General features: G+C 30.6%; 1 long non-coding RNA gene across 1 annotated transcript; it reads left to right on the top strand.

The window, feature by feature from the left end:
- The first annotated feature begins 1,370 nt into the window (after window positions 1-1,370).
- Window positions 1,371-3,544, top strand: LOC143074754 (uncharacterized). Its single transcript, XR_012978058.1, has 2 exons — window positions 1,371-1,526; window positions 3,262-3,544. It is a non-coding gene; the product is annotated as an uncharacterized LOC143074754 (long non-coding RNA).
- The last annotated feature ends 11,982 nt before the right edge of the window (window positions 3,545-15,526 follow it).

Here is a 15,526-nt window from a genome sequence, read left to right as displayed (position 1 = left end):
TTCAAAAATTTAATTGAAATATTGATGAGATCGCTTAGTATAATACGTTTGTTAAAGGTTCCGTGAGTTAACATGGATCACATAAGTTATGCGTTTAGTGCAATATTACCGTAAAATTTAGGATGTTAAATACAGTTTTTAAATAAAAATTTCTACAGCCACATTTAACAATCAAATATGTGTATCTATAAAAGAATGAATCAAATGATTTTAAAGAAAAGTTTAAATGAACTGCGAGTCTGGTGCAAATACAAAATTGTAATCCTGGTTTCTATAATGAGTTTATCTACCATTTTGAAATAGACATCATCAGGGATATGAAGTATAAATTGAACTTGTTATGTATTAACTAACAGTACCTTACATGCCTTATTGTCGATTTGCTTGGGAAAGTGCACGGTGACCTATGATTTTTTTTAATTTTTGAACATTTATCAGTACTTTTGACCGACCTTTCGCCGCTTCATATCAAAATATGTACATATACAACACTTTTTATTATAAAATAACTGGAACTGAGTTATCTCACACAAATATTGTATTTTTAAAGAAAATACAGAGATGAATAAAATAAAACACATATATAATTCTTTTATGTTTAGATTAAAAGTCTTCCACATGAATTAAAAAATACTCTCCAAACTTGCACATTTCATTTAAGATCTACACCAACTTCAAAATTCAATATGGTGGTAGTCACCCGATCCATCTTATGGAGGCATACATAATGAAATGACAATATTAGAGACATGCATAAGGAAATGACATTATAGATGGAACATGAACGAAGAAATAACAATATTAAAGAGAAATGCAACGGAAAATGACAATATTTGTGAGAAATGCCAAAGAAAATGACAATATAAAAGAGACATGTAAACGGCAATGACAATATTAAAATAATATCCTGAAGGAAATAACAATATTGAAGAGAAAAGCAAAAGGAAATGCCACAATATCAGCAAATTATGATGAATCAAAATGTTTTGACACCTTTCTTTATTATTTAGATACTTAGAACTAACCGCTTACTAACCTGGAAAACTGACCCCTCCCAAACGGAGATCGAGTTACAATCTCTATATCCTTTATCCGTTTCCGCTACACTTTATTTACTATATATAGACCATCAGATGCTACTCGTTTGTATCATGAATTTTGTTATAAAGATACAGGTATGTTTAATGAAATTCAACTTTATGAAAAAATGAATATCATTTCATGCAACTTATAGTTTTTGTCGATCTGAATCATCTTTTTTTATGAACTTTCTTGGTTACACAATTGTAAGGGGTCAAATTTACCTTTCAATTGAAGACAGTTGAGAATGAGTTGAATGAGTTAACATTAACATATTCATTACAATTTGTGTTTGTTTCATCTTATTTTATTTTACAGGACAACCTTTACTGCATTATGAAAGCCTACATTTATGTTTGTTTAATCTTATTTTATTTTACAGGACAACCTTTACTGCATTATGAAAGCCTACATTTGTGTTTGTTTCATCTTATTCTGTATGACAGGTAAGTTAATTTAGCCGTACTGACAACCGTGAATGATTGTAAATATCTGAATTATTCGATATACTTGTTTTATCTTATGCATAGATTACCTCACCCGTATTTGACACATTTTTGGAACTATGGGCCCTTACTGCACTTCAACTTTACACTTGTTTCGCTTTCTATCCATTTTGATATGAGCGTCAATGATGTAGACGAAACGCTCGTCTGGCGTATTTGGTTACCCTTTGAAATAAAATGAATCAGAAATTCAGGATTCTAATTCACTACATATAAAGTCAAATTTTAAAAACGTAGCCATGTTTCATATCTTAAATGTTGTTTCCTTCGAAAACAAGACCTATTCTAACCACCTGCGTCTTCAATGGGCCTCAGTTATATAGATGATGTCCTCAGAGACAACAATACAAGATGGTCTGTTTATACCCGTCCGTATTGTTAGTGCTCTAGTATATGTATCATAGGCTTTTAAAATATACACAAGACAAACTCAAGTCCAATGTTAGTAATACCTACAATTCGTTATTTAAAACACGACATGTGGTATGAAATATGTAGGAATTGTGTTGTTAATCATTTAAATGTATGAACATCATTGTAACATTTCTAGAAGTACATTTTTGTCTGATTAAGAATTCATTTTCGAATGTTGATAAATCTGATCAGGGTAGCATGCTCTTCTTCTTCGCCTCTCTTTTCGAACCTGTTCAATTCATAACTAGGTCCAATGCTTTACATTTATTTCTAGTTTCATTGCTTCGCAACAATTGAAAGATAGGACATAGAGATAAAGCTAGTAGGCTCTAATGTAGATATTTATTTTGCGTTTGAGATCGAGATTTGCTTGATACATAGTACTTGATAGTATTTATCTAAAATGCGACTCAACGTACAGCTTAACCCACAGTACGCTTTCAAGTATAAGAGGTGAACAACGACACAACAGAAACACAACAATGAAATGTAACACACACAGTGTAACAATGGCCATTTTCCTGACTTGGTACAGGACATTTTTAGAAAAAAAAGTCGCTTTCGTATTGATATACATGACATGAACACGTTTATGTTATTCATATATTACAGTATTGCGATGTGTTGTAGTTCTCAATGAGTTAAATATACATTAGAAACAAAGAGACATAGAAATAGTCACCAAATCCATCCTGTAAATTACGAAACATTTGATACAGATAATTTAACTAGCATTAATCATTTTAAGCACCCAATAAGCTATTAGAACATAAATATTTATGGTTGCTGAAATAATAAGTCTTGATCGTCAATAACATTCAACGGTACAAACTTACAATGCAGTAACTTATGTGGGTTTCGATAAACACTATTTTGTCAGAGACTCGAGATCTATATTTGAAATTTGATTATACAATAAACATCAAAGAACTGATACAATTGATTAGGATCACAAATATAGTCAAACATTGAACAGGATTTATACCTGGAGGTTGTACATTTTTTAATGTCAAAGATTTTAATAAATGAAATATCATATGATAGTAGTTCTATCTAATTCTAGTAATTCTATGACAGTAAACATTACATAGCAACTTGTGATTTCAAAGGAAAGATTTACTATGATTTGATTTTACTAAATCTATTGATGTAAGTATTTACATTAAGTAACTATAAATAACATTTCTGAATTTATATTCGTTACCTGTTACTTACAAGATTGTTTTAACAACTGACTGTAAATTATCTTCAATGATTAAAGTATACTGACGCTGCAAAAAAGTGTTTTAGTATGGTTGACTGTGGATTCGCCGTTGAAGGTTGCAGACCAGACTGTGTTAAAAAATTATGTGTCGGTAAAGCCGAGTGCGTCGGAAATATGGAATGCTGTTGTCATGGTTGTGTACTTGGATAATCAGAAATGAAATACAGAACAAGAAGAATGTTTACCAACGTATTTACCCGAAATAAATAACGCAATTTGAAAATTGATTTATTCGTATTATTGTAAATAGATAGTAAATAAAAATATTTGTAATAATACATACCACACAATTTCACAGATGCTAGTTTTTAAGTTCAGTAATTATGTTGATTGCATTTGTCCAAATAAACTTATAATATAAGATACAACATACGACCAGGTCTGCTCCAGTTCTTAACTTGTTCGTTAAATTATAAAGATAAATATCACCATAAGGGTAAATAAAACCACCTCGTATCTAGTCACAAAAGAGGATAAAACTCATGAGCATTGACATAAACATCCTTTCAACTTAGTACCATCGATCGTGTACGAAAATTTTATGTGAAGTTATAATATCTAATCGAAAATTCTAACTGAAGGTTAAGATGGTTGTTGAAAGACACATAGGTCATTTTATATTCATCTGTGACATGTATATTTCATCTCATTTCTTAACTTATGTATTTTGACCTGAACTGTCAATAAGGATATCTTTCACTGTTTGTACTTTTATAAATATTAGGTTGTACAAGAATTCAATCGGAATTGTTGTAAGGATTGTATGGTTTTGGTCTGAAATCTTTTTTGTTAATTTCGAAGAGTATGAGGATTATCTTTTATATATTACGAAGGAGAACAAAGAATTGTTACGATTGCCTATTACAACTCTCCACCAAAGACCAAACGACAAAAAAAGTTGACTATAATAGGTTACATGTTTACCAATGTGCTATCTTATATACAATGATCATTAAATTAGACCATTATCCTGATAACATATTTTGACTCTAATAGTTAACAAAGGTACCAGGCTTATAATTTGATACGCCATACTCGCGTATGTCTACATCAGACTCATCAGTGACGCTCAGATTACTAGGTTTTGGTATGGTTTGTGTTGCTTAGTCGTTAGTTTTCTATGATGTGTCTTGTGTACTATTATTTGTCTGTTTGCCTTTTTTATTTTTTAAACATGGCGTTGTCAGTTTATTTTCAATCTCTGATATTTTGTGTACCTCTGATATCTTTCGCCCCTCTTTTTAAAAAGTTATAAAGCCAAACAAGTACAAAGTTGAACAGCATTGAGGACTAGGTTATATTGAAATGACAAAGCCGTTTGTCATCATTGTGATAAGCGGATGATTTTACCAAGTTAATGTAACAGACAGATATAAGTCCACTCCCCCTAAACACATACCAACACATATTCACTTGCAAGAATAATTCGACCTCATTGACTCTGTATTCATGTGAATGTCAATGTAGCCCCTTAGCTAGAGATGGATCACGCATGAATTGTGTGCGTGTTTGATTATTTAAAGGAAAAGAATGTCAACATTCTCGCTACATTGAAGACCCACTGGTGGCCTTTGGCTGTTGATTGCTCTATGGTCGGGTTGTTGTCGCTTTGACACATTCCCCATTTCCTTTCTCAATTTTATTGAAAGTGAAACAAAAGTAAATTGTTTGATTGACTGATTCGATATTCAAACAAAACATTCTAATACAGGAAAAAAACGATGATTAACACATATTTTTAATCTATGAATGAAATTAAACAGACCTAGAAGAATCCAGTTGCACGAGTTGTGCTATCTATTTATATCTATATTTATGTTTATATCGCTTATATGGGCATCGGAGGTCTCCGGGAGGTCAACTTGACAGTTAATAAGATGGAGTATAGTCTAAAATAAACACGAAACAAAGTTAGTTATTATCGACCCCATGGCCTGTAAATTGTTTATTTTAGACTTTTTATGATTTGGATAAATATTTTCCAATGTTTGAAAAACAAATATGATAACTTGAGTCAAATCGGTGAACATGAATTTGACAGCTAGTGCCCCTTTAAAGAACACTATAAAATATGAGAAGATGTGATATGAGTGCCAATTAGACAACTCTCCATCCAAGTCACGGTTTGTAAAAGTAAATCATTAAAGGTCAAAGTATTGCCTTCAACACGGAACCTGTCTCACATTGAAAAGCAAATAATTAATTTAACACCGTTAAATTGAATAATAGCGTACACAAATAAAAATAATTTTGTTTACATGGAGTACGGGTACATCATTTACAAAATCAATAGATTTGTTGTTCATAGTACGAGAACAGAAAAGAACACTCTAATGCAATTAGTTTGTAACGATAATTTTCATAGGACGTTGACAAATATATTGAGGAGTTAAATTCCACGCCCTACCAATCCGTAACTAAGAAAGCCACCATTTTGAATTCCGATTTTTTTGTGGTATGTAATTTCTGAAAAAATAAACAAGAGTCACATATTGAGCCTTAAAATCTTCTTTCTGTCTATATTGAAACTATTCTGAAAGCGTATGAAAAGTTTGACATACAGAGTATACATATGACGTCACATTGTTTACACTCGAAATACAATGCAACAGTTTCGCGGACTTTTTTCATTTATGCCATTTGTAAGCCATTATTTTAATATGTGGCATTAGAATGGAGATAACAGTATTGTATTTTAGTTTGGCCTTCGTAAAACCTAATTTTACTGTCGCAAACCGCATTAGTTACTTACCAAAGGTTGGATACATACACAAACCAGAGATAACCCAAAATTAATTAACAATAATTCATTACCTGGAGAATCAACAGATCAAAATTAACACCACGAAAGTACGATTTGAGAGCTATTTAAAAGCCAAAAACAATAAAGGAAGTTCGCTACTCAAAATGAATAACACTAGTATGTGTTGATAGGAGATTAAATAAGGAATCAAAAAGCAAAAATAAGATAGAGTTCAATGTGCTTGTTTTTGAGATATTAGCCATTGAAATTTTAGCGGGAAAATGTTCTATCTTGATTTTTCATAGCTACAGTCAATCATTGACAAGTTAAAATTCTCTAAAATAAATAGATTTTATAAGACTTTTAATGGCTTATAATTAAACATGTAAAAGATTTATCAAAAGAAAAATGGAGGTCAATGGGAAAAAGCGAACCTCCAAAAGTATCGACAAGCAATAGTATAGTTAGGATTTAACTTTTGAATTAATATGTATAATGGTTTATAGAGATTAAGTAATCTCGTTATAGAACATGAACTTCGTTGTCTATTAATTTATCCCCCAAATATAGTCATGTTTTAATTTGTTGACGACAGAATCGATATTTGTGCTAATGTAAACAAAATTCAAAGGTCTAATTACAACATTGATAAGATAACCTTTGTATTATTGTATTATTCAAAATATTTAAACAAATATCAATTTTGTTGTTTATAGAATTTTTTTTCGAATGAGCAATTTAAGGGGAGATAAATTTTTTAGTAACAAAACTATACTGGACTAATAGGGAATGTTTTTATTTTTACTTGTAGCAAGAAAACAAACTCGGTGACACTTTTCTTTTTATTTTCTTAAAACATATAATAAAACCTATCTTAACACAATTTATTTTAAAATTCCATCTCATAGAATTTTTTTTATGCACACAAATGTGTTTTTTCATGAACAATTTAACCAAATTTTGGCAATTTTCAACGACTTATAGCTTTCAAAATAGTGACCCATACTTTAGATTATATTTAAAAAAAAAACATATTAAAATCTTCCTTTTGGCAAATGATAAGAAAATTATGTCTCAAAAAGTTTATACTTATGATCTACCTAAAGATTCAAGGAAAAAAAAACTGATATTTAATGGACGCTATTAGTACCCATTGGTTTACATACCACCTGTCGATACACTTTATCCCCGAAATGTACATATATGTTGACCCGGAGACAATTTTAATACTTAAACTTTTTCTCGATAAAGTTGAATGGAAGTGTAGTGTAGAGATACGAAAATGCATAACTGTCAACAGAATTAAAAAGACCATCAAAAGCACGTAGTTTATCTAAAGAATTGTTAACACTCCAAATATAATTAATCATCATTTCAATGAGCTTTATTATAAAAGTTGATAACAAGTTCTTTGGTAGTAGTTAAAAGCACTGACAAATAAAAGTAAAACAATTACTAGATGCGGAGAAGACACTAAATTTAAAAGGTTATTGTTTAGATTAGATCATAGTAGTTCATTGTTTGGATAAGGCTTGTTTTATTTGGGTAAATAAAGGCAACAGTAGTATACCGCTGTTCAAAACTCATAAATCCATGGACAAAAAACAAAATCGGGGTAACAAACTAAAACCGAGGGAAACGCATCAAACATAAGAGGAGAACAACGACACAACACCGAAACGCAACACACACAGAAACGGACCAATCAACAGACAAAACACCACGAGAATAACAAATATAACATCAAAACCAAATACAAGAATTTGGGATAGACAAGTACCGTGCCACGTCTTATCTAAAAAATAAGAGAAAACACAAACGACTCAACGTTAAAATGCAACACACACAGAAACGAACAATATTATAACAATGGCCATCTTCCTGACTTGGTACAGGACACTTTTAAAGGGGAATAAAAGTGGTGGGTTGAACCTGGTTTTATGGCATGCCAAACCTCGCACTTTAATGGCAAAGTTAAATATAACATTGAAATGACAACATAATATTACAGGACTACAATACAAACAAAAAGGAGACCATATTAGACAAAGAAAAGCATGATTAATAGACAACAAAAGCATCAAGTTTAAAATTCAATACGCCAAAAACGCGTCTTGTCCACACAAGACTCAATAGTGACGCCCAGATATAAAAGATCGAAAGTGAAAAAAGTACAAAGTTGTACAGCACTGAAGATCAAAAGTTGAAAAGGTTTTGCCAAATACGGCATTGTTTGTATGCCCGGGATAAGAACATTCGTATTATATAGAACAATTCATGCTATTGCAAACAGTAAATTTTATCAAATGAATATGAAAGAGATATACATAATCATGATAATGAAACTGAAGTATTAACTAATTACAGAAAACTAAACCCGAATACATAACGCCCAGATATAAAAGATCGAAAGTGAAAAAAGTACAAAGTTGTACAGCACTGAAGATCAAAAGTTGAAAAGGTTTTGCCAAATACGGCATTGTTTTTATGCCCGGGATAAGAACACTTTTATATAGAACGATTCATGCTATTGCAAACAGTAAATTTTAACAAATGAATGTGAAAGATATATTCATAATGAAACTGAAGTATTAACTTATTACAGAAAACTAAACCCGAATACATGATGCAGCATAGACACACCCGAATCAATCCAGGCGTCAACGCAATTAAAAAATGACGTCACATACGATGGTGAAAAGGCAAACGTTATGCCACATTTGAATTTATGAAATTTAGAAACAGCATGACGTCACACATGAAAAACTATAATTCAAAAGTGAGATAGAATTAGGATTGCTTTAAGATTATATTAGAACTAAATACTGATAATTTATTAAAACAAAATGCATATTGCAATACTTATTAATAGCAATTAACTGTAATATATATATGTCAAGTTTGTTATGAATCAGTTAAGAGCAGTGATATACTTGTTTACAACTTGACTCTCTGTAGGGCGTACAAACAAGAATGTAGAAGATTTGATATTTTGGTTTAGAGAAATTAGTGCAGTGTATGCGTCACACTACCACTGCATTATTGGCTTGTGTTTCATACTGTACAAACACAAACCGCTTTGAGAGTAACTATAACACATAATTGAGACGATCAATAGCATAAGTACCTATAAGACCATCGACCATCGAGAATTACTTGTGAAGTTGATACGGAATATATATCACTAGGTGTTGGTATCTTCCAATGAACGTTTTTAAGAAAAGGACGAGATGTTCTTCAACTTTCTGCTTATACACTTAGTAGCAGCTGCAAGCTCTGGAATACCGAATTTATTTTGTATTTATGTATGTTATCGATGAGAACAGTGTTGGGTTTCACTTACTCTATTTCGGGGTTCGCATTTGGTTTTTGCAAATATTTCTTAAACTCTAAATAAAATTTTTTGAAGTTTGTTATGCAAATTTTAATACTTCTTATTTTGTATTTTGACTTTCGACGTGCGACGTTCCGATCAGCAAACAGCTTGCTTCAGTACACATGTAAATCCCCTTCTCATCCTCAACCCTCAAACAAGTGAAATTAGATTTGATGAAATATACTAAAATCTAAACTATATGTTTGTAAATATAATCGAAACTGTTTATGAGTGTAATATCAGAAGGTTTTACTTTAAAACGCATATAATTTTGTATTTTTTTAACACAATACCTCGAATTATCTGAGTATATTAAATGGTTATTGACATGTATTTATCCAATACCCTCAAGTATTGAAGTTCAAAATTATAGCTTTTTAACCATTGGAGCTATATAATATCCAAACATTTCAATGCAGACTTTTATAGAGATCCTCTTAATTGTAAGATAAAATTTCCTTATTATAATGAAATGTGAAATCCTTATCATTCAACTCTCATACAGTGATTTCCCATTCATATTTTAATTGAGAGACAAGCTTCCTCACCATTTGAAATGGACTTCATTTAGGATATGAAATATAAATTATATCACTTATGTAACTATATATACCCGACAAGACTTATATCTTGACCAACCACAATCATGACACAGTAGATACATGACAACATTGTAGAGATATAAAGTTTGAAATGACAATATTGGAGAGACATACAAACATTTATTATATTGAAGAGACTTGCAAAAGAAACAAGCTTATTAAAGAGACTCGCTGACAAAAATGATAATAATGAAGAGAAATACATTAGGAAACGACAAAAATAAGGAAACATGTTTAAGGAAATGACAAAATTAAAGAGATATGCAGATGGAAATGACAATATTGAAGAAATATGCGCAAGGATACGACTAACTTAAAGAGACATGAAAAGGTAAATGACAATGTTAAAGAGACGTGCAAAAAAATATTACAATATTTAAGAGACATACAGAAGGAAATGACAATATTAGAATAATATCCTGAAGGAAATGACGATATTGAAGAGACATGCAGAGAGAAAATAACAGCAGAAAAGAGAAAAGCAAAAGGAAATGCCACAATATCAGCAAATAAAAATAAATCGAAATGTTTTCACACCTTTGTTTATCATTTAAATACTTTAGACTAACCGCTTACTTACCTAGAAACCCGACTCCTCCCTGCATGAGATCGTGTTAAAATCCCTGTATCCTTTATCCTTTTCCGCTTCACTTTATTTACTATATATAGACCATCAGATGCTACTCGTTTGTATCAACAACTTTGTTATATAGATACAGGTATGTTAAATGAACTTCATGTTTATGCAATAACGTTTATGTTTACAAGCAAATTTTCTAGCTTATGTCGATTCGAGTCATTTTTTTCTGAATGAATTTGTTTTATGCATATATGATACACAATGTTGATATAACCAACAGCACAATTTTTCTGAATATTAAAACTAGAAAACGAAACAAACTGCTAATGGTATATAAACCTAATCTTTATATCAGACCTGTTACAATTGCATATTAGACAGTTGAAAGTGAGTTGAATGAGTTAATATAAAGTCATATTCATCACAATTTTACAGGACTACCTTTGACGCATCATGAGAGCCTACATTTGTGTTTGTTTCATCTTATTTTATTTTACAGGACTACCTTTGACGCATCATGAGAGCCTACATTGGTGTTTGTTTCATCTTATTTTATTTTACAGGACTACCTTTGACGCATCATGAGAGCCTACATTGGTGTTTGTTTCAACTTATTTTATTTTACAGGACTACCTTTGACGCATCATGAGAGCCTACATTGGTGTTTGTTTCAACTTATTTCATTTTACAGGACTACCTTTGACGCATCATGAGAGCCTACATTGGTGTTTGTTTCATCTTATTTTATTTTACAGGACTACCTTTGACGGATCATGAGAGCCTACATTGGTGTTTGTTTCATCTTATTATGTTTGACAGGTGAGTTAAATTATCTGTAGATTGTTTTTCGTTTCTATATTTTATATAGATTTGACCGTTGGTTTTCCTGTTTGAATGGTTTTGCACTGGCAATTTTTAGGGCCCGTTTAAGCTTACTGTTCGGTATGAGCAAAGGCTCCATGTTGACGACCGTACATTGACCTATAATGGTTTACTTTTACAAATTTTGACTTGGATGGAGGGTTGATTCGTTAACAGTTATATCACATCTTCTTATAAATGTTATATCTATTGACAAAATTAACCATGATTCCCCTTTGAAACAAAGCTGATCAAATTATTCTAATTTACTACGTATGAACATGAAATTTATTATGTCTCCAGCATCCATATCTTATATGTTAACTGTTCGAAAGCAATTCCTATTCTAACCAACTGCGTCCTGAATCGCTCTTAGTGTATACTGACAGATGTCCTCAGCGTTGTTCATCACTTCTTAAAATGTATGAACATTATTGTAACAGGTTTAGTAATTTCTTTGTTGGTCCATATTTAGATTTCATTGTCGGATTTTTATAATTTACTAATCATAGTAGCATGCTCTTTTTCTTCGACTTTCTCTTTCAAACCGGTCAAATCCATAACTAGGTCCAATCCTATACATTTGGTTATAGTTTCATTTATACCCACCAATTTCTACATATGACTTAAGAGTTCAGGCTGATAAGCCCTATATATATATTTATTTTGGGTTTGAGAATTAGATTTGCTTGGTATTGTGTACTTGATAGTCTTCATCTAAAATTTGACTTAACGACCAGCTTAACCAACAGCAACCTGTACGAAATGTTCCATATGGAATGTACACGGAATATAGTAGGAATATTGCTCTGAATTCCTACCAGAAAAGAGTGACATTCTAGTCGGACAGTAGTAGGAATCCACACGGAAAATAGCCGAAAAATTTAAATTAGCAGGAATTTGTTAGTAGGAATATTGTATATTCCTACCAGGATTATGCAAATTAGCAGGAATAATTTGGTAGGAAAATAAAATTCCTACTAGAAAACCTGGTAGGAATTTTTCAAAATTCCTCCCAGAAAAAATATTTTCTGATAGGAATCTAAAAATATACAAAATGTAAGTGTATATTCACAAATACACAACTGGGTCAATGATTTAAGTTTGAATCTCAACAACAAAGAACAAAGGAAATTCATAGAAAACATTCATTTTTAAGAAAATGGACTTAAAATGTAAAAGAAAACTGCAATATATGCAAGCTAGAAATTGTGTTATACATAAACATGAAGATTAGCCAAAAATATGACTAAATGAATTAAGAGTGAATAAATAAGTGAAATTATACACTATTGTTGAATTAATTGATTACTAAATATTTCAGCAGGCAGATAAAAAAATCATTCTAAATGTATAAGAATTACCTTCAGCCTTCATAAGCCATATTTTATTACATTTCTATAATGTAGCTGTGTGACCCTAGCTTGCAGCATTATGTTCCTCCAACACAACTTTTCATTCTTTTCACCTCCAACTTTTGAATTGATGAACTGGAACTTGCTTGTATTTAACACTGCAAAATGTGTGTCACTAGCAAATAAGATTCCAGTTTAAGATAACTAAAAAGATTCATGGTAGAAAAATTTTCTGGTAGGAATCTATAAATTGATTCTGGTAGGAATCTCGTACATGTAGTAGGAAAATATATAATCAAATCAGATTTTCAAAACAGAAAAAAATCCTTACAGACTTTTAAAATTCCACTTAGGTAGTAGGATTTTGGTAGTATGAAAATAAAAAAATCCAGTCAGAATTTTGTTCATTTTCCATGTCCGCCTACTTTCTATATGGAATCTTTGATTCTAGGTAGATTCCTACTCCATTCCTACTAGTGTCTAGGTGGATTCCTACTACTTATTTCGTACGGGAAGGTTACGAATTGAATCACTTGAAATGAACACGTTTGCGCTCTTAATATATATTACAGTGTTGTAGTTCTCAATGAGTCAAATATACATTTGAAAAAAGGACATGGAATTATAAACACCAATCCATACTTTATATTAGAAAACATTTGATGCAGATAATTTAATAAACATTAATCATTTAAGTATTCCATAAGCTCGTATAACATTAATCCATGTTTTTGCTGAAATTAATAACATTCAACGGCACAAACTTACAATACGTTAACTGAAGCGCATTTTGATAAACAATATTTTACAGTGAAACTCGAGATCTCGAGATCTAATACAGTGACTTGACTGTTAGTGTTGCTATCCACCAATTGCAACTCATTCAAAATTTTGACCAAATTGCAATTTGTTTTATAAAATCAAATTGTTCAACTGGTCAGAATATTGAACAAATTGTTCAGTCAAAATGTGAAAGTGCAAGGTGATAAAATAAAATATACTTACAATCCTATAAGACTTTAACTCCACTTTATTGATGGTATTACTAAATCAGTCTATCAATCTGTATAGTTATATTATAGCCATTACCATACTAAAGGTGAACTGTTTTATTTTTAATTGCTATAAAAATGTCCAAACTAAGCTTTTATATAGTTTTTCTTTCGAAAAGTATTCTATATTCATAAGAATCACACATTATGTGAATAAAAACATTTCATATTCAGTAAAATATTTGTGAAATTGCAATATGTTTGTAGGAAGGGGAGATAATCTTTTTTGGTTTCAAAAAATCTTTATTCAAAAGAATAGTATTTTAGGTTATCTCCACAAGGAAACTTATCAATAGCATATTGTTATTTCACACATATTTTACTGAATATATGATGTATTATTTTAAATGATATATGATTCTTATAAATATAAAATCCTTTTTATTTTTAATTGCTATAAAAATGTCCAAACTAAGCTTTTATATAGTTTTTCTTTTGAAAAGGATTTTATATTTATAAGAATCATATATCATTTAAAATAATACATCATATATTCAGTAAAATATGTGTGAAATAACAATATGCTATTGATAAGTTTCCTTGTGGAGATAACCTAAAATACTATTCTTTTGAATAAAGATTTTTTGAAACCAAAAAAGATTATCTCCCCTTCCTACAAACATATTGCAATTTCACAAATATTTTACTGAATATGAAATGTTTTTATTCACATAATGTGTGATTCTTATGAATATAGAATACTTTTCGAAAGAAAAACTATATAAAAGCTTAGTTTGGACATTTTTATAGCAATTAAAAATAAAACAGTTCACCTTTAGTATGGTAATGGCTATAATATAACTATACAGATTGATAGACTGATTTAAAAATACCATCAATAAAGTGGAGTTAAAGTCTTATAGGATTGTAAGTATGTTTTATTTTATCACCTTGCACTTTCAGTCTTGACTGTGGTTTTCTACAGTAGTTGGTTCAAATTTCTGACCAGTTGAACAATTTGGTTTAATAAAACAAATTGCAATTTGGTCAAAATTTTGAATGAATTGCAATTGGTGGATAGCAACACTTACAGTCAAGTCACTGTAATAAAAGAAACATCATAGAGCTGATACAACCGTTTATGCACATAAAAATAGTCAAAAATTGAACAGGATTCTTACCTGGGGGTTAATCAGTCTTTGATTTCACAAATTTTAATAAATGAAATTCCATATGCTAGTAGTCCTTTCTAATTTTATGACAGTAAACATTTTATAGCAACTTGTGATTCCAATGGAAAGATTCACTATTTTGATTTTACTTAATCTATTGATGTAAGTATTAAGACTTTGTAAAAATAAATAACATTTCTGAATTTTTATTCGTTACCTGATACTCACAATATTGTTTTAACAATTGACTATAATTTCTCTTATAGGATTGGAGTATACTGACGCTGCAAAACAGTGTTTTAGTGTGTTTGACTGTGGAATCTTTGCTGGTGGTTGCAAGCCATACTGTGTTGACAAATTATGTGTCGGTACAGCAGAATGCGTCGGAAACATGGAGTGCTGCTGTGGAGGTTGTATATTTCCATAATCAGAAGAGAAATACAGGACAAGAAGAATATTTACCAACTGATTTACCCGCAATAAATCATGCAATTTGAAAATTGTTTTATTAGTTTTAATAAAAGTGAATATATAGTAAATAAAAATAATTGAAATAATACATACATCACAGTTTCACCGAT

Source organism: Mytilus galloprovincialis, chromosome 5 (assembly GCF_965363235.1).
Source record: "Mytilus galloprovincialis chromosome 5, xbMytGall1.hap1.1, whole genome shotgun sequence".
Lineage (NCBI taxonomy): Eukaryota > Metazoa > Mollusca > Bivalvia > Mytilida > Mytilidae > Mytilus > Mytilus galloprovincialis.
Note: the sequence above shows the minus strand (reverse complement) of the source record. Positions and strands in the feature narration are given on the sequence as shown.